The sequence below is a fragment of the Perissodus microlepis genome, chromosome 4 (assembly GCF_051167445.1).
Source record: "Perissodus microlepis isolate ML-2025 ecotype Zambia chromosome 4, ASM5116744v1, whole genome shotgun sequence".
In the NCBI taxonomy this organism is placed as follows: domain Eukaryota; kingdom Metazoa; phylum Chordata; class Actinopteri; order Cichliformes; family Cichlidae; genus Perissodus; species Perissodus microlepis.
The window spans coordinates 11,647,481-11,667,990 of record NC_140464.1 but is presented as its reverse complement, the minus strand read 5'-3'; the positions used below and the strand labels follow the sequence as shown (position 1 = coordinate 11,667,990).

Here is a 20,510-nt window from a genome sequence, read left to right as displayed (position 1 = left end):
ACTTGGGGAAAGAACTTGAATTTTTTTTAACGTTATCGTGAGTGACCTAGACTGGATTTTTATTGCGTCTGACCTCCTGAAGTCTGAAAATGTTCCTGTATCAGTAGAAACCTTAAATCCCTGAGTAATAGGTTATAATTAAAGCATATAATTTAGTCAATTAAGCTGCAAAGCAGTTTAAATTAAAAAAGTTACATCCCATCGGTGCATATCAAATATGTATATCCATTTATTGACTTGTCATTTTCCTCTGTGTCTTTCACAAACCTTTATATCAGCTACTCCCTCTCTCTCTCCCTCTCTTTCATTGTACCTTCCTCTCTCACTCACTTCCTCTCTGAGGTTCATTCCCCTCATGCTAATGGACAAACTCCCTCCCCCCCATGTCTATCTAATCAAAAATCAATTAAAAACACCTCGCCGCCGAGTCTCCAGAGCTGAGGCTAGGTTGAGGGTGGAATAGAAACGCTTCCCGCACCTCTTTCTCTCCCTTTCACAATCGCTCGTCTCTCCCCCTCTCTCTTACTCACTGCCTCTCACTCGCTCTTCCACCTATGGTCTCGCTCACTCTACCCTAAGCTCCGCCCTCCTGTCTACTGGAAGTTGGCAACATGATTTACGAGAACGGAGAACTTAATTTATATCTTTTTTTCCTCTTGCATCCTCTCATTTATTTATTAGATTTTTCTCCCAGCCGCCTCTTCCTGTCTCTGGTGTGGAGGGGAGGAGGAGGATAGAGGGAGAGAGAGGATAGGATTAGATGGAGAGTGGTCTCGGGGCAGACCAGTAGACTGGCAGGCCTGCAGACATGGAACAGATCTGTCCCACACTTAATGGCATTAGTGCCGTCCCTGAAAGGGGGAGGGGAAGCCAGCAGGGAGACAGGCTAACATATTAAAACTGCTTCTATACCAGACGCTTGTCTACTCCACTCAAACTCTAACTTCAACTCCAACTCTCTTTCTTTCTGGGTGTGTTTGTGTTGTGCAATTGAGTAAGTGTCGGCTCTTAGCTGAGATGTGATATTCTGTGTTTAAACAAATTTAAACAGCAGACCACATCAGAGTTATTTCTTTCTAAATATGCTCACACTGCACTCGCTGCAGGGATAGCACCGAGCCAGTGCCCATCCTGCACACATGTGGATTCAGGCAGAAAACTTGCTTTCCCATTGTGTCAGGTGCAAATAGGCTTCAGCTCAATAGCTAACATAGCCCACAGTGAAAGTGACATCTCTGTCGACTCTGTCTGTGTGGATAAAACTACAATCACTCCTTCCTCTGCACTCTCTCCTTAACTCATTTACACTTACCCTCTTCCCACCAGGATTTTACACATCTTACCAATCTGTGTGACTTTGGTGTGATCAGTGTTGGATTGCTGACTGTCAGCACACCTTCCAAAACTAAATCCAAGCCTCGCGGCACCCTCGGAGCCTCAAATTACCCTCTCTAACCTTCCTGGGCAGCACACTCATATGACACACCACTACAGTTCCAGGAGCATTCGGAAAATGCAAGAAAAGGGGAGTGAAAAGGTGGAAGAAGCCAGTATAAGGTGGAAGACTGGAGTCAGCAACAAAAGACCAGAGACAGAAAAGAGTCAGTGCAGACATAGAGAGGAGCGCTCTCCTTAAAAATGCACATATCAAGTGAATGAGACCATGAAGTGGCTGGGGTAGAGGAAGTTGCCAAGGAATGTGAGAGGACAATGACAGACAGGTGGAGCCAACATGGTGTGTCTTTTGATGGATGGAGCAGAGAGTTAGTAAATATACATGGACCCCGCCCTCCAGCTCTTTCAGCTGTCTCAGCACAGCCTGGCGTGGATGGATGGTAGGATTTTTTTTCTCCCCTTTAAGAAAAGGTTAAGTCACAACAATATTGTTGTGGATCATAGAAATATTAGCAATACTTCCCTCTCTGTCAAGCGAGTTTGATTTATCCATCTTCCTCTGAGCATGCTGCGGAAGAGAAGGAGGAGGGAAAGCAGGGACAGGGGGAGATCGGTAGACACTAACAGCCTGGGGAGTGTTTTCTCTTTATCTGTGTGTCACAAAGGCCACCCCTAGGTACTGCAAATGTGTCTGGGAACAGCTTTAGAGAGAGGTATTGATCCTACTGAGTACTCCTACTGTATATAGCCGAGCTCTGCCCACATCCTTGCACCCTGAGGAAAACTATACAGGAACGAGCCGTGCTAAAGGTCACCCTCTGATGGAGATAGGAGCTGCAAGTGTCTATGCGTGCCAATATCTTAACTAACTTGAAGCACTATTATTAAGTTGAAATACATGCACGCGTGCATAGTTATGTGTAGTGATTAATTCTGTTGCCCCAGAAAATTGGGCAGGGAAAACAAAAAATAAACCATCAATATTTTAATAGTATATTAATAATTGTTTACAGAATATTTATGATCATGTGGATAAAGCAGTCACCCAGAGTCCAGAAATGATCAAGATAAGCTATTGCTTATTTTTAAGCTACAAATTATACATTACAAAGCTTTTCTGTCACCCATCCATTACTGCAGCTCCTCATGCTTTTAATTTTTTCTGCTAGTTGCTTGGTTCAAGGTAACACATCAATTCCGGTAACTACATTTGAATTTTCTGTCCCTCACTGTCTCTGAATTTTCCTGCGGAAAAAGCAAATTATTAGCAAATCACATTTTGACATTGTGAACAAAGTTACAACAAGGTTGAGTTCATATTGCTACACAATAACCACAATTGCAATGTACTGTGCCACGCACAGTTAGACACATGTTTACAATACTGCATGAAAATTTTGAGTAAACATGTTTAAATGCTTAGTAAATACATTTCACTTCACTCACATGAGAGTCGAGAATATGTTTTCCATTGCTCGTTAAAATACTCACCCATGACTTTATTGTGAAAATTGTAAGTAATCTTATTTATCTGTCCGTTGCTTAGCAATTTCTTTAAACACTGGATGCTGAAATGGTTTATTGGATGCAGTGTTATGAGCAGCTGTATGTGTTTAGCCTGCAGTTAATTCTGGATGGGAGTGAATGTCCATTAAATGTAATCTTGTTTTTCAGTCCAGCGCTCAAACCACAACTTCAGAGAATTGGCCACCGATGAAGACATCATCCATCATCCTACTGACACTCTGCCAGAACACTTGGAGATAAATATGGAGGCTTTTCAAGTTGTACCTGTCTTTTAGAAACCGCATAAACCAACATAGAGCATGCTAGAATCATAATTCTAATTTATTTCTGCAAATCTAAAGTGTAAAATATGCCTATTCATCAGGCACTTCTCACTTTGTCAGCAGCACCTTTTATCCAGCGTCATTATTTCACATCTTGATGCCCGGTGTTTATGTTTGTGTGCCTCTGTGCGTGCATATGCGCAAGCTTTTCAACCTCATCTAACCTCCTGAAAATGTATGAAGAAAACCAAAAATGATCCACTCACAAATTCGAGTTCTTGCTTTAATGAAATAGTGCTTTTGCAGCTGATCTGAGGAGTCCAGTAGAACACTTATCTCAGCATCAACAGTGCTGCAGAAAAAAAGCTGCCATAATCGGATTGCTGGAGCTCTAAAAGGTTTTCTGTACATGGGTTCCTCGCTACGCCACTGGGCTCCAGGGCCAGACTGGGCACTGAAGCCTGACTGCCAAGCGGACTGTCGCTGTACAGGCTGATAAAGTCCAGAAAATCATCAGTTTCTTTGTTTGCCACCACAAGTCTACAAGTAAGATGATACTAATTACAGGCTTTCAATATGTGATTGAATCAGCAAGCAACACAGATGCAGAAGTTCACAGATACACAACACCCACACCTCTTCCACGCTAAAATGATACACTATGTAGATATTATGGTATCTGTACATGCTCTCTCCCTCTCTCGCTCTCTCACACACACACAGACACACAAATTTTAGACTCTGATTTGCTTTTGTTCTTTTTTTCTCACTGTACACCTACACATCAGTCCATGGACTCACACAGAGGAATTCATCTATCAGTGGTTCACTGTGCCCTGAAGCAAGTGAGAGCTGCAGCAGACATTGATCAAACTGACTTCTAACATGAAGAAGTTCAAAATCGCACTTTTCAAATCCCTTTACTGCCAGCAACCTTCCACTACTGAAATAAAAGAAGGCACACATACACGCGCGCGCACACACACACGTTATTACACCCTGTTGTGTGGCAAACGTGAGCACAAAAACACAAAGATGCCCATTCACAGGCAGTGTTACAAAATGCAACATAACCCTGGCATTTTTAGATCGTGCTCACGCGTAAATGGCAGCGATGCCATTCACACTCCTCAGGTGAATGACTGGGAAAATAATTCAGTAATAAATCAGTAATAACAAAACATTTAAAAAGTGAACATGAAAACAATGAGTGAATGGTCTGTCACACACAATTTATACGTCTGCATCAACTTGCGCCATAACCGCAATTTTAACTCTACAATCCTCAAAATGTAACTACACAGCGGATAAAAGGAGTTTCTGGTTACTACCTAAGTTAGGACATAAATCTATGTCCAGTAGAAGTTTAAATCAAGCTTTAAGCAGCCAGGTGGGATTTGGGCTTTATCTTCTTCATGAATTAGTCTTTTAAATGAGCACATTGTACCAACACATTATGCAAACAGTATCCTTTCTCATTCCCTCAGTTTAGTAATTTGCACCTTCAAATTGCTTAATTTATTTAATTGAATTAATAATTTGTGCCCTCAAACATTTACATCACACAATCAAATTCCTTCCAATTATAACTGTTATCACCTCCTTTTCATTCATTTCATTTGTCCTAGCCTTTGAAGAGTTCTTGCAATAGAAGCTGCAATTTAAAACCTTTTTATCAGCTTCGGATTCGCTCTATGTTACTTAAACATATTTCAGAGGATAGCGGGTGAAGTCTGTTGAAAAAGAATTAGTCCTAAAATGAAGTGAAGGGTAAGTAGTTTCAAATTCAACCATCTCGATTACCACCGAGGCGCGAAATTCCTTCCTTTGGTTCAGATATGCTTTCTAAATTACTCAAAAATAACAGACACCCATCTTCCTCCTCCAAACGAAGCCTGTTTGGCGACCGCAAAAGTCAAGGAAATGTACCATCTTTTTGCACAGCAGCTCCAGAGTTATTAGCCTTTGTTCCAACTGTTTTGCATATTCAGCCTCCGTTCCAGCCCACATAGATGTTAATTCACTCCCACACAAACAGATCGGTGTGAACAGGGCAAACATATTTTCCATCTCTCTCTCTCACTCTCTCTCACACTCTCTCAACTGTCTTTCACTGCTTTTAAAGAACTCACATCTAACACACTTCACACAACTGGGAACGCACATGTCCATACACACACGTATGCACGCGCACACACACACAAAGGTGCACAAAGTCCGTTTTTGTGAGTCTCTCTCAGTGTGCTGGATCAGCTGAAATAGGATCCATCCCTCAGATCCCGCTGTACCTCTCACACATACTGATGTAGTCTGATCTTCTGTCAGAGAGATGGCCTGCAGGGAGCGAGTCAGGGGCTTATAGCACGGCCTCCTGAGACCATCTCAGCCAGATGCTCAAGGAGTTGGAAAGCAAGAAAACAATAGCCACTACAGACAGCCAGAGATATTAAGGGGCCAGGGCTGCTATTCTGCGAGCCTGAGCTGCTTTACTCTGCTTTATAAGACATCACCATACAGCTCACGTCTGGCAAGTCACCAGAGTTTTGACGTGAGACAAATGTAGTATATAGTGATATGCCTCAGGACAAGTGCACATACTCGCTAACACACTTGTGCACATTTGTACAAAGGGACACACGCGGACTTAGTTCCCTATGGCAAAAGTGTCACAACAGTGGTCAAGAAAACACACTGTGTCGAAGCAAATCTATTGAACAAAGGCTTCATGTGAGTGCATGACTGAATTCAAATAGCCACAGCTCTGACTTTCCAACACGTATTCTTTTACAGACAGGGTTTTATTTTGAATTTGTTTAGCCAACATTTACACAAGTTACAACAAATTTCGTAATCTATGTGATGTATGTGTCTGCTTGTTATGCAGCTTGAAAACGAAGGTGTTGCAGCTGTAATCACAAAAATTGTGATTCACAAAAATGCTACAATCAGCAATGAACATGTTATAGCCAGTGAAATTAATACATTGACGAAAAATAATACATGGGAAGAGTAAGCTGGAGTTATTATAGGTTAACTTTAGTCACCCTAGAAGACCAATTTATCAAATTCTCTTAGCATGTTTCACGAAAAAGGATTTTTCTCGCACGCATGCATATTTATGACATGCACAGAAGGGCAGGTCATAAATATAGAATGACTCGCCTTGTTGTGACAATGTTGCATTAATTTCTTCTTTGAATACCGTTTTTCTCCCGAGAGAGCAGTGCCTCACTGCTGAGGCACATCCCCCTCTTTTTTTCTCACTTCTTTACTACTCTCTTTACATGAGAATGTGTAAATATGGAATTATTGAGAAATTGATTGTTGCTCTCTTCTGTCCAGTGTGGCCTTCCTCCCATTAATCTCTAATGCCTGCAGAGGAAGCTAAAAATCCATCTGGGGCCATCGCTGCAGACAATTGTCTGAAAGACCCATTCCATCCAAATTGAATTAGAATCAATGTGGAGCATACACAAGCAAGAGCATCATTAGATGAAGAGATGTAAGCAAAGAGAGGGACAGTGAAATAGAAGGAGCCAAAACTAAGGGCATCACTTTTCTCCTTTCCAAAAATCTTATCAAACCTTCCAATGATAGCAATACATAGTTTGTTTTTTTATTCTTGGAGTGTTCATCATTACATCTGTATGTTATTTGTGTATTTTTTTTACAAAACATGTTAACACACAGAAAAATCTCCCAGGTTTTCCAAGTGACTGTTGAGCCTAGTTTTTAGCCTATAAATGATATAAATATCACTTACTTTTAGTAGAAAAAAATGAAGATGCAGAGTGAGAAGAGGAAGAGGAGGAAAAGGAAGAGGATGAAGCGACGGTGAGCCACATGCAGACACAGCTGGTGTGACCGTGCTGCCTGAGTGAAAGCAAGATGGGTGACTGAGACTGAGAAAAAGATGAAAGGATGCGGCAGGGTACAGTAGAAGAAGAAGAGGCGTATTAAAGTCAGGCTGAAAGCAGGTCAGTGACAAATGAAAATACAAGGTGACTGCTATGTCTGTCAGAGGGGTAAAAGCTACAGCTATGAGTGAGGAATATATGGTTCAGAACCTGAAGAGAAGTTGGGGTGAGATTGGTGAGTGTTAGTTAGTGAGATTTGTTCATCCAGAGGCGAAGAGAAGAGATACTTTAGAGAAAGCAAAGCTAAAAAGTAACGAGGATAGGGTAGGCGGACGATTTAAGCAATTTTGAAACTGATACAGTTTGTAGGCAGGAGAGTTGTGTGAGGGGGTTGAGACAGGAAGAGAGGAGATATGGTGTGAAAAAGAGATACAGAGAGAGCAAGATATGAGAGAGGGTGATATAGAGATAGATAGGCCGGCCTGGAGTGAGACAGAGTTATCGGCCATGATCGATCTGGCCGGCTGATGCCAAATGGGGGGTGTAATGATGGGTAATGATATGAGCCTGAAGAGTGGGCATCGTGTGTGTGTGTCTGTGTGTGTATGTCCTGGATCTGTGACCACACAGTGGCTAACACTTTCATTAATAGAGCCAATTCATCGAACTTCACAGCAATGGTTTAATAGACACCCCCGTGCAGTGCACATACATGCCACAACAATCATATTACAAGTGTTTTCTCTCTCTCAGTGTCTTTGTCTCCCACCACCTTGTCTGGAGATCTGTCCACGCTCCTCCTTTGGCTGTGTGTTCATTGCAAGTCTTTGTGTGCCCCCACACCCCCCATCATCATCTGTCACTTTAGTTTCTCTCCATCATTACTTTTTCATTTATTTCTCACCCACCAAGAATCTCTGTGAATCTGTTCCTGTTTTCCAACTCAACCTGTCAAACATGCATTGCAGCTGGGTTGTGCAACATTTCAATTGATAAAACACATAGTATGCCAAGCCATACAAACATGCACACACACATACCCACAATGACATGTTTATCTGCACACCCTTGGCAGACCTACTGACTCTAAAACAGTTTCCACAGCAACATGAAGTGGCTAAGAATAATGTATTCAGTTATGGCTGGGGATGATTAGCATTATCCTGCTCTGTTTTAGAATCAGTGTTAGACTCATCTCACACTGTTTTACAGAAACTTCAGAGTTGACTGAAACCTAATCATTGCAATAATACAGCCATTAGCATGGATATATTATTTAAAATGAGCAACAGTTTGCCTTGAATAGCAATGCTAGATTGAAAGCATGCAAAACTATACAGACCAGCTGAACAGTCATAAAAATGCATGCCCACTGGCACTATTCAATGGATGGACTAGTCCGTGGGCATTACTATGGTAACCAAATCCAATTCAGAAATTTAGGCCAAGATCACATCTTTCAGAACTGACTATTTTCCAACATTTGACCATACTGAGTCACTCACAACCAGGCTGAATCTGTGACAAGAGGAATAAACAGTTTTTCAGACACTAAACCAAACCAACATTTGCATATATTTCTATTCGACAGTCCAGCATTCAACTGACTTCATTTTTCTTCATTCCAGAGGTAGTGTAAATTCATCTTGAGGTGTGGGCAATTCAACAATTTCACAAATAATACAACTTTCTTTATTAAATTATATAAAAATGTTCAAGGTGATCAAGTTAAAATGAAATCTGCGGAAATTTAGACTTTAAACTCTAGCTGACTGAAAGGCAACAGAGGTTTGTAACATCACTCTTGGCTAAACTCTAGAATTTAAAAAAAAAAATCAAAATAAGTACAGAGGAAACTTTACACCTTTCTTCCGATCCAAAGCCAAATATAGACCTTGAGCAGGTGCATTTTGGGGAACTTCCTAATTATTTGGCAAATATTGTAACATTCATTATGTTGCTATAGAGCTACAGCAAATTAAGATTATGAAAAAAAGAGGTGAGATAGAGACAGACAGACAGACAGAGAGACAGAGAGACAGAGAGACAGATAGACAGATAGATAGATAGATAGATAGATAGATAGATAGATAGATAGATAGATAGATAGATAGATATTATTACATGGTTACACCTGCTGTTTTCTTGTTTGTTTGGATCACTTTTTATTGAGTAATCCTTTTCTGATTAGATGTAATTACTTGTGCTTTGAATTGGTCTGAGCTTTGTTAAAGCTTGAGTCCCTCTTGATTGGCATCTTGGGAATGTTTTGGTTGGATGATGTTCTTGAATAAACTACTTTGGCTGATGCTCACACTTTAATTCCACTTTTGTTTTTTGGTTGCTTGAATTTTGGCAAGGCATTGTTGTGCTTTTGTTTGTAGCTGCAGGCCATGTGGTATTAGACATGTGCTCTGGTGCTCATTCAGGGAGCAACACTTTGATTTGGACTTGCTGTTCTGAGGTTTACTAATTTCTTGTTGTATTTACCTGCAAGGATGGATCTGCCAGTTGAAGTGGATACTACGTGCAGTCTTCTGTGAAGTAGTTAAACATTTTGAAACAACTTTTTCTACAATACCATTTTTCTGTAGTAGTAGTTTTCCCTTAACCTTAATTTGATCCTAAAAACGTGGCTGCTGGGTAGGAAAGCTAGAGCTGGTAGGATGAGCAGAGCCAGTTGGGATTACGAGTAGTTTACGTGGCAGGATGGGGTGGGGCAATTGTCTTCCCACTGTCTCAAGAAAGTACTAAGCCTACTCTTACTGGTAATTGGCTGACATGGGAGTGTAGTCAGCTAATGCAACTCCCCGGTGCCTTCTGGCAATGAACTGTTCATTCTCCCTTTTCCATTCCAAATGGCATCAAACATCCCTGATATTTGTATCTTGGTTACTTTATGTTTTATAAGTTATCTTATCACTAGTCCTCCTTTTCACTTATGTTTAGCCAGTTTATAACACTAGCTAACATTTTCTTTGTTGTCAAAAATTAACAATGACTAGACAAAGAACTATGTTAAAGCAGATAGATTCTTCTTGACTTTATAAAATTTTTAATTCAGCTTAATTTAATTTAATTTATACAAGAGCAATTCACAAAAAGAGTTGCCTCATGGTGTTTTATATTGTAGTATGAAAACCAACAATATTACAGAGAAAACCCAACAATCCGTCCACTCCCTATGAGCAGCGTTTGGTAATAGTGGGAGGGAAAAGCTCCGGTTAACAAGAAGTCGTCTCTGGCAGATTCAGGCTCAGGAAGTGGCTGACCAGGTGGGGGGTGGGGGGAAAGAGAAGGAAGTAAAGGGAGACAGGACGAAGGCCACTCTACAGGAGAGAACCCCAGAGTTTAATAATTACTAACGATTACCTCCAAATCCAGACTGGGAGATGGGAGAAACCTCTAGCTGCCACAAGTAAGCCACCAGTCTGAGAGAGAAATGTCTGTAAGAATAATACGGCACTATGATGAGATTCTGTATTAGGGTAGATTCATCTTAGGTTCAATTCTGAATTTAATAGGAAGCCAGTGAAGAGAAAATAAAATCGGATAAATATGGTATCTCTTTCAAGTTTCAGTTAGTACTCTTGCCGGACTGTTCTGGAACAACTGAAAGCTTTTAAGAGCAGCATGACAATAATGTATTACAGTAGTTCAGCCTAGAAGTAACAATGAACTAGCTTTTCACTCTGACACAGGATGCTTCTAATTTTAGAGATATTGTGGAGATGAAAAAGTGCACATTGAAGGACATATCCTGGTCAAAAATGACTCCAGGTTTCCTCACAGTGTTACTGGAGGCCAAGGTAATGTCATCCAGAGTAAGTATCTGTCTAGACACCATGTTTCTACAAGATTTCTAGGGCCGAGTACAATAACCTAAGTTTTGTTTGAATTAAGAAGCAGGAAATTAGAGGTCATCTAAACCTTTATGTCTCTAAGAGATTCCTGCAGTTGAACTAATTGGTGTGTGTTATCTGGCTTCATGGATAAATAAAGAGGATAGAAAGAACTAAAGGGTACACCTTCAAGCCCAAAGAGATCATATCCTCCAGGATTGATATTTCTCATCACAGGACAAAAGGTGATGACTGAGAAATAGCCAGTGTTTATTTGCTGTCTATCCACAGAAATATATTAAAGCCGATCTATTCTTTTAGTCATCGCAATGAGTGAAAAATGTGCATTACAATAGTAAGGTGCAAGGCCTTCATGTGCCATCAAAACAGCTTCTTGCCATTGATTCTCCAACTCTGCAGAACTCTGACAACATGTTTCCAAAGCGTCTCACCCTAATGTGATATTTGATGATGGTGGTGGAGAACAATGCTTCACAAACTTCCACATGCCTTTACTGTTAAAATCTAGAATATGATGTTTAAAACTCAAGGCTGCACACCACGCCTCTTCCATATTTATAGACGCATCAATTTATCAAGGATCTGCAACATCCATGGTGATTTATTTATTAGACTAATGTGAGGCTGAAGATTAAAGTGAGACAAGAGATGGGCTCCGATTGCTGGAGACATTGTTGGATTATTTGATCGAGGGTGTTCTACAGTGGACAACTGACTGAAATTAATTTAAATGATAAGTTTTAATACATTTTCTGCTTATGAATTACTCAAGTGATTCACTACAGTCTTTCATAACGATACAACTGAATCCCAACTATACAACTATGTATAAGGCAAAATAAGTGTTGTCCCTCCAAGTTTTTCTGACTGTGAACAGAGGTTAAGGTCTTTCTGAAATCAATAGTGCAAATGAAATTAATGTTTTTTTAATGTTTGTCTCAAACATTATTCATACTATCTGTCAATTTGAATAACTAAATTGGATGTTTCATTCACATTATGCGACTTGATTTCACACAAGGTTTTTGCTGTAGAAAATTCAAATGATGATGAGTTTCTAATGAAAGCCTGCTGAGGACTGAATATAGGAAACAGTAAACGGAGACCAAGCATCGGCCCATTATCTTTTCTTCAGCAACTCCTCCTCACAACTTCACAAGTTGTCCCTAAAAAAAACACTTATGTGGACAAACTGGCAAGTGAGGACGAGGAAAATAAATGAGAGGGAAAGGGTGGTTAATGAGAAATGCTATTTTTACTGCTTTGATGTCCCCATCCACATAAGCACACAGCTTAGACAAAAACAAATTAGAGATGTCGACTGCATCCCAAAGACATTAAAAACATATTAGCACAACCATTTGAGACTGTGTCCATACACATGCACATGTGGTGTGTGCGTGTCTGCATTTCAAATTCAGAGAAAGTATGCTCAATGTATTTCTTAGCAATTGTCCACACTGGCTGGCATTATGCATATCAGCGTGAGCAGTTGTTCCTTGTGGCTAATAGTAGACAAAATATCAACATAATGACACCATAGTTTCTGCACGGCTAGATGACTCAGAGGCATAGCATGATTCATTTCCCCACCGAGAACTCTATAGAATACAGATCAACACATCCACAGAGATCTAAAGGCACTTTATCTAACTTTTGAAAATGATACTGATCATCATTTTTCTGTTTGCTCCTCAGGTATTGTCCATTTTAACTGGATACTAGAGCTGACTGAAAAAAAAAAGAAAACTACAGAAAGACTGAAAGGCAGAACAACTAAATCAACATATGCAAAAGGGAAAAGGTTTTAAGAGTTTCCCAATTACAACGCTGTCACATTAATAAGAAGATTGAATCGTGCTGCACCACCTTTGCCACCTCTCACTTGTCGCTGTGGGCACGACAACATTCAAAAGCTTTGGTAAACTTTGCTTGTTAGCAAGTATTGAGTAAATAAGCAACCCACCACTCTTCCTGGAATTTGCATGACGTTGTGGTAGACAGAACTTTATTTTTGTTTTTTGGTAACAAGGTTCATATAAAAAAGAAACCCCAGAAACTTAATCATCTTCTGCTGCAAAGATATTCTTCCACATCTGGTAAAAAATTGTGCTAGCCCATTTCTCTTAAAGTAAGATGTGCAGAGACTGACATTGCCCATTTTTTGGATAAAGTTTCATTTGTTCTCCTCCCACACCTTCTTTTACAGCAGTTATTCACCTCTCATAAATGGATTCTATATTTTCTTTTTGTCCGTTAAAACTGAGTGTAATATCTAAAGTCGGGATGTCGGATAAAATCTGGTTCGGTAAAACTCACTGTGGAACATATGACTAGTGTAAAATAAATAAAATTTGTGTTATATTTTTAAAGCTGGTCCAGCAGTACATGCATGTTTAGGGGATATGAATCCATCCCTTTAAATCTGTTGTCCCTCCCTGTGCGTATAAAGAGGCTAGTGACCTCGCAGCATTGTAAAATCAAGATGGCAGACTGTAGTTTGAAACATTCAGCTGCAGGCAACCTTTCAGATTTTCATTCAATAAAGAAATTGTAGTCTTTCACTAAAAGGCTTCCAACAAGAAGAAGGATAAGACATCTTTAGAGATGCAGAGCTGTAAAAGCTACAAAAGGGTCAACAAAGCTCTGGTTTCAATTATGGTTCTGTTTGTTATGGGCTGAGATCCTAGACCTGCAGGGGTTCTGAACGTCATTTACACCACATTTAATTAGAGTATAGCTGTTTTGTTTTATAAGCTTTATAAAAAAATACTTCTCTAAATACTTCGTCTTCCCCCTAACTATTCTGTCACAAAATACACAGCCCATAGTCATTACTACATTTTATCTAACTCTACACTGTTCCCCACTATGGCTAGGTTTAGCTATAAAATTTGATTGAGATCAGGGACCTAAAAGTGTTGATTACTGGTATTGGTAACATAGAACACTTTGCATCAAAATGACTCAATAACTAATTTTTAACCACATCAATGGTCACACAGATTAGTAAAAAAAAAAAAAATACCAATCAGTCAATCCATCCACTGGAATTTAATTAGTATATCACTGTATATCTTTTGTAGGACTCCAGATTCTAACAAAAACTACACAAACAAGATGCATCCACTCTACAAAGACAACAAAAAGGAAAACAAAAAAAAGAAGAGAAGGAAAATGGGGGTGTTCATGACATTAAGGAAATGGCAATGACACAGACCATTCACTGTATCTTTGGGAAATGAGAGGAGACAGACGAAATGAGGGGAGGTTGGTTAAAATGAAGAAAGCTGAAATGGCTGCAATAACTGACCACAGACTCTAAACCACAGTCAATACATCTAAGTGGATTTTAGCTGTGCCACGATAGAAGAAATGCTCCAGCATGCCCGCAGTGTACACACACACACACACACACACATCCAAACACACACCCCAAAACAAACAAACTCAGAATTGGTTTAATTCCACCAACTGGGTTTGAATGTGAGAATAGAAAGTGACATTATACTCACACAGTGCTACAGCTTCACACCTGCCTGCAGCTTCATTGGGTAGGTGGGGGCAGCAAGGTTGCAGGCTGCAATATTAAACCATCAATCACCCCCTAAATTAGGCATTTTACATCACACAAGCACTTACAGCTCTCTCTCCTTCTCCCACAGGTGGGGTCCAAACCAAGGGAAAAGAGATTACATCACAAAAGCAATGATGGTGCAGCAAGACCCATGAATACATTACACCATCATATATACACAAAGTATGGGTGGAAAGCAGCAGCGAAATAATAAATCATAATGAATAATATCAAATCAAATAGTTATTTCTTTACTCTGAGGTACATGAAGTATGTATTATGCAGGAACTTTTGGTACAGCGTGTCTTGGTTGCAGGGTATTTTACAATAATGATAGAAAATGGAAGCAAGTGACCTGAATTACCAGTTGTTCACAGAAGCTCATATGTCATTCATTACACAGTCCATTTTTTGTCCGTCAACATTGAACACATGCAGCAAATGACTCATTTCAAATCACCCGTGGTGGACGAGATGGCATCATGTCCACTCTGCAGATTCTCATGTTTTGATTATAAAAAACATCTGGGGTATCAATGAGCCGGGAAGCTATTAACAAGCGAAGAGAACAACACAAGACAGAGCCACAGAGAAAGATGAGGTTAAAGCAGAAATGAAGGGGGAGGAAGAAAACAGGAGGGGAAAAGACAAAAAGAAACAAAGAGGGTGACAGTAAATGAAGCATGGAGTTGCATTTATCCCAATTAGCTACTGCAGGGGTCTTGGGTGAGAAGGGAGAAAGTGTCCACCCCTATTAACAGTGTTTACTGACATGCCTGCTGATTACAAGCTCAGGGAAGAAACTGCATTCATAGCTCCGCTCTCTGTGCAAACTTGAAAAAGGAAAAAGCAGAGAGACAGCTAAACTCACACGCACCAGAAAAATTTTTGTCTAGCGCCCTTCACATCATGTTTCCCCTTACCACCCTACCTCTCTATATGACACCCTCACTCTCTCTGTCTGCCAGCGCATCCAAGTTGAAGGTAGATTTCATATGTCCCATTACGAGTCAACTTCAATCCTTGTCTTCCTCGTGTCACGCTGTGTTGTGTGGCAGCGATAATGGAAGTAATTACACTGGCTCCATGTCTGTTCCACACCACAGCAGCAAAGACAGGCTATGGCAACATGATGCCCACTGCTGATTGGCCACATTCTCGACGCGTTCTGGAGAATCACAGTGGAAGGGCCTGTACGCTGTCACAAGGAAAAGCAGACACTGGGAATAAAATACTGTTCGTTTGGATTTGTGAAAAGAGCAAACCAAATATGCAAAGAGGTGATAAAAAGCCTGTGGATATTTATGTGCTGTGGTTTTTATCCCGGGGTCATTCTGCAAGTGTTTTACCAACATCAAATATGTTATGTGGTTTTAGTAGGATTTGCTGGGATCCAGTCTTATGGCGTTGCTGAGATAAGCTGCCCATGGGCGAGCATACTGCTGCACTTGTGACCCTTACATAAAACGATGTAACCTCTGCTACTCAGAACTGCATTTGATAAAAGAGAATGGAAGAGCAACAAAGAGCATGGAGGAAATGTATGAGTTCCTCCAAAAGAAGGGGGAGACAAAGCAATGGGAAAGCATGTCTCAACTAAACCAGAGAGGGAGAGAAAGACAATGCGCATTAAGCAGAAAGAAAGGCCTGAGGAGGTGAAAAAGGGCGATAAATAACACATACAAAGTACCTGAGTAAATGAATACATGAAAATGAGACATTTTACTGGCTCCAGGACCTTTGCAACATATTATCTCTGCAGAATTTATAGATGACAGTTGTGCGTTCTGCATTTTACATCACAAATGAGTTGAGGCAAATAGATGAGCAGAATGCACTTAAAGAGTTGCTCCTGAAAACAACTAAGAGTTCAACAACTAGGCGGAAGCTTTATTACTCAACAGGGAACTGAAAAACAGTCACGTCTATGTACAAACAAGGGCACAAAGAGAAGCAGAGGACCTAGTAGAGTTGGCCTTGCTTCTTTCTTCTCCACCCTCTTCTCTAGGTCTGACCTCTCTCAGCCCCTCAGTTACTCTGTGAGCTTCAAACTCGGACTCTAACCCATCTGAAGAGAGACACCTAGTGGTGCAGAAGAAACCCCTTCAACAAGTGGACCTGGACAACACTTTCTATGCCAACTAACTTAACCGCACACCACCATTATGCCGTCTCCTCTCTTAGGACCCTTAACAAAGCCACATTAATCTAATTGAAACACCAACTACAGCAATTATTGGCGTAATTTCCACGTTGCTTGCTGTCAGCAACCGACTCTTTCCTAGACAATGGATTTGGTTTTGTTTTTTGGGGTAGTGCTAGGGATTCTGTGAGAAAGGACAAAATTGTTATGGATGAGGTCCAATCTTTGGTGGCTGTTCAGGTTGACGTGTGTGGTATGTAAGAAGAATGAGACTCTTATTACCTTCCAAGGATGATTAAAAGCTGCCCCTCAGGTATGTGGCATAATCACAAATCAATTAAAGTCAGACTGCTTTTGGAGAAGCCTGATAAAGGCAGGACTCAAAAGTTACTACAATTTTCTGTTGCTTGAACTGCATTGTGTTAAATGATTCCTAATGTTTTTTGTTGTGTATCAAATTAATTGTGGGAAACTGAGAATAAATCGCAAACCAGCAGAGGGTTTCTTGAAGGGTTAATAATAATCTTATAATTAATGTGACAGGTTGCATACAGGACATCATTATTCTCTCTGCGAGCGTGCAGTCATGACAATTATTACTGGAAGGTCCCTTTAAAGCACCCGTCTCACCTTATAGGTCTAACACTAAATCAGCTGACACGAACATCCAGACACTCCCTTCCAGTCAAAAATCAGTTGAATCATGACGCTTTTGAAAAGCCAATCTGCCATGACTGCTCAACGGAGTTCTCTGATAAAGCCAGACAAGGTGGTATTACACTAGTGAGCCCCAATCAGAACGACTGCAGTCGATCTATCATGGTGTTATCTGCGGGAAGGGTATATTACCTGGAGCCCAGACAGCCCTGGGCATGCGTGGATGTATAGGGCCGATAGCAGAGCTGGCTGTCATCCCTCTGGGCTGATTAATGAGGAGCTCGGCCCAGTGTTTAATGTGTTTAATATGGGCCGCTGACGAGGCCGTCACACTGACGGAACCCACCCGTCTCCCTGACTGATGAAGTCACCTGCAACTCTCATTCACTCGATTTCTTTCACAGATACAGTAACATGGAAATATACACACACGCACACACACACACGCACAGAGGCAAAACCATGCCTTTATTTCCTTACAATACCCTATTTAACATCACATAAGGATCATTTTTCAAGCATTAATCAGAAAAATGGCACTTGCATTGCTTTGACAGAATAATATATCTTTTATTCCAAAATGTACCGACATAAACACTTCAAATTTATAGCCTGTAACACACAGAAACTCTTACAGTGTTCACCACTGTGACCCTGCTTTCATGGTGAATGGGAGAGAAAATTAGGGCCAAACAGAAAGGCCCTTTCTGGGAGCAGTTTGGAAGCTGTAGCCTTCTAATGAAAGATACTTAAACCTTTCTTTGTGGAAAGATTCAGCCTCTCTTGCTTTGTGTAATGAAACAGCTAATATTCTTATGCCTTCTCTCCCCGGCAATCAGACTCGTCTTCTTTCCTCCCTCGTCCTCCATGATCTGTCTATTACTTTCAGCCTGCCTCACTCTCATTTTCTATATTTCAGCTCTCCTACTCCCACCTGCTAATTTTCACTTCTTTCTGCCTTTCTCCCTCACTATCTGTTGGCTTCCCACTCCTTCCCAGCACATCTCTATCTCTTTTTTCATCTATCACCTCCTCTGCAATGTTCTCATTTAATCATCCCCTCAAGAAACATATTCATTTCCGAACAACTGGGCTCCTATTAGATCATATACTCTGTTGTTACAGCTGTTATAATGGCCAATTCCTGTGCTCTCGGGGTGGCCAGGGGCTACATGTACACAACGGTCCAATTCAGGACAAACACACACAAATGGGAGCAAAGGTGCATTCTGTAGGAAAGGCTACTGTCCATTACATGCAAGCAAGATGGCAGCAGCTTATAGCAGCAGACATACATCTTGTTGCTTTACAGTGTTAGCTTTCACACCTTTTTTGAAGCTCACATTTCTGTCTGTCTCGTGCGAATTCATACCTAAAAGTAATAAAAATCTACCTGGTAGCAATTTAGTCTGCTGATATTCATAGCAGCTGGCCTGGATAGATTAATTTTTATTGAAATTTTTTTTATTTTCCTGGCAAGCAGTAACATTCAATATTACATGTTTGGAGAGGCAGCATCTACAGGATTCAAGTACTTGTTGAGTCACATCACATGAGTGGGTTGGACTGAAAATGTCTTTTTCCACTCAAGATAGTACAGGCTAAGTTCCCATGGGGAGTGTCCAGCTCTCTTTAAGGCAGGTACAGATCAACCCAGCAAGGTTTGGGGGGGTGAGGCAGGGTGAGGGGGTAGGGGTGTACTCGGTCCCTCCAGACTAGAGTAATGAAATATCTGCTCTCTTACCAGGCTGCTATACCTTCGAGGTGATTAGTTAAGGCCTAGTTTATGTTTAGAACATGGACAGAATCGTAATGATTCGCAATCTAGTCCTCCTACCATGGGCTTTTCAGTTTTTAATATATATGGGTCTGCTTTTTTAATTATCTTCATGTCATGTTACACTTCCTTTGCACCGCCTGCGAAAAGAAAGACAAGCAAAGCGTGGCTGCTACTCCCACTGCAGCCTTTCCTGCTCTAGCCACCCGAATCCCATCTGTGCATTTATTCACACATGCACAAACTGCGCACAGCACACACAGCTTCAGTGGAAATAGAAACAAATGCACACTTTTGCATGAGTGAACAGCTAACGTTACTACATATGCAAGGGCAAAGGAACATATGTAAATCAAATATCTATTGTAGACTATGAAATTGCATCTGCAAAAGGATATTATCTATTGTAGTTTGTGAATGCAGGGAAATGCAACGAAAGCATGACAATATAACCACAACCACTGCAAGCAGATGCAAAAGCAGATTATGAAATGGCCGTGCTTTTGTAATACATCTATTATACGTGAGTGAAAACGTAACCACAAAGTGGTGCAAAGAATTATTTCTGCTCTCAGTTCCCAGGTGATGTATCATAACAATAATCACTGTCAGACCCAGAATGAAGGTGTTTCTTTCAGAGAGCGAGGATGAAGGCACAACTCTGATAATTATGCAGTTGTAATGGAGTCTGTGCCTAGTGAGAGCCTAATGAGCTTACTGAAGTCTACCGTTGAGAATTGATTCCTGGGAAAGAAAAAAGTTAAAAACGCAGTTTGCTCGCAACAGCAGGCCAATAGAGGTGAGCTTGTGTTCATTGTTGTACACTTAATTGACAGGGAACCAACATGTAGCGAAATTCTCCAAGAGGAATAATAATAATGGAAGACATCTTTATCCACAGAATACCCTGATCTGAAGCCCTTTATTGTACTGTCTGGAGGAAGGTGTCTGATCATATTCTTAATGTGCGTGCATGCACATGTCAGTGCATCTCACTTTCCTTCATGCTCTGCATTAATGTACAAAATAGGATAAAACTGTCCATTTCAGCAGGGGGTATTGGAGATTTCTTGCCTGGTTTGGCAAAGCTGTCTTAAAACTACTGCAGAAGAGGATGAAACAGACTTAACCCTGAAATTAATCTGACCTATTTGTTCTTTACAAAAACCCAGCAAGTAGACCTCAGCAGTGTTCATATCTGGTGCAGTTACAGCCTGTTCGTGCATATATGGGTTCACGTCAGTGTGTATGCAAAGAGATTGTACTTAACTGCAGTGGATCATATCATCTGACAGTCAAATTGCAGGAATATATACTCCAAAAAATGCTAGAGCAAACCTATCTTGTAGCTGTATAATATTGCTACTTTTTGTGTAGTTTGGCCGTGATGCATTTTTCATCTTCCCCAAAAAACAGACAAGTCTATTAGTATGGCACGCGAGCTCCCTTTC

General features: G+C 40.6%; 1 protein-coding gene across 1 annotated transcript in view; it reads right to left on the bottom strand.

The window, feature by feature from the left end:
* Window positions 1–7,317, bottom strand: part of adgrl1a (adhesion G protein-coupled receptor L1a) — a 118,280-nt gene extending 110,963 nt beyond the window's left edge. Inside the window, exon 1 of the mRNA XM_084925714.1 lies at window positions 6,949–7,317. The gene's annotated coding sequence lies outside the window, so the exon portion shown is untranslated. The remainder of the gene's footprint in view (window positions 1–6,948) is intronic.
* Between the last annotated feature and the right edge of the window lie 13,193 nt (window positions 7,318–20,510).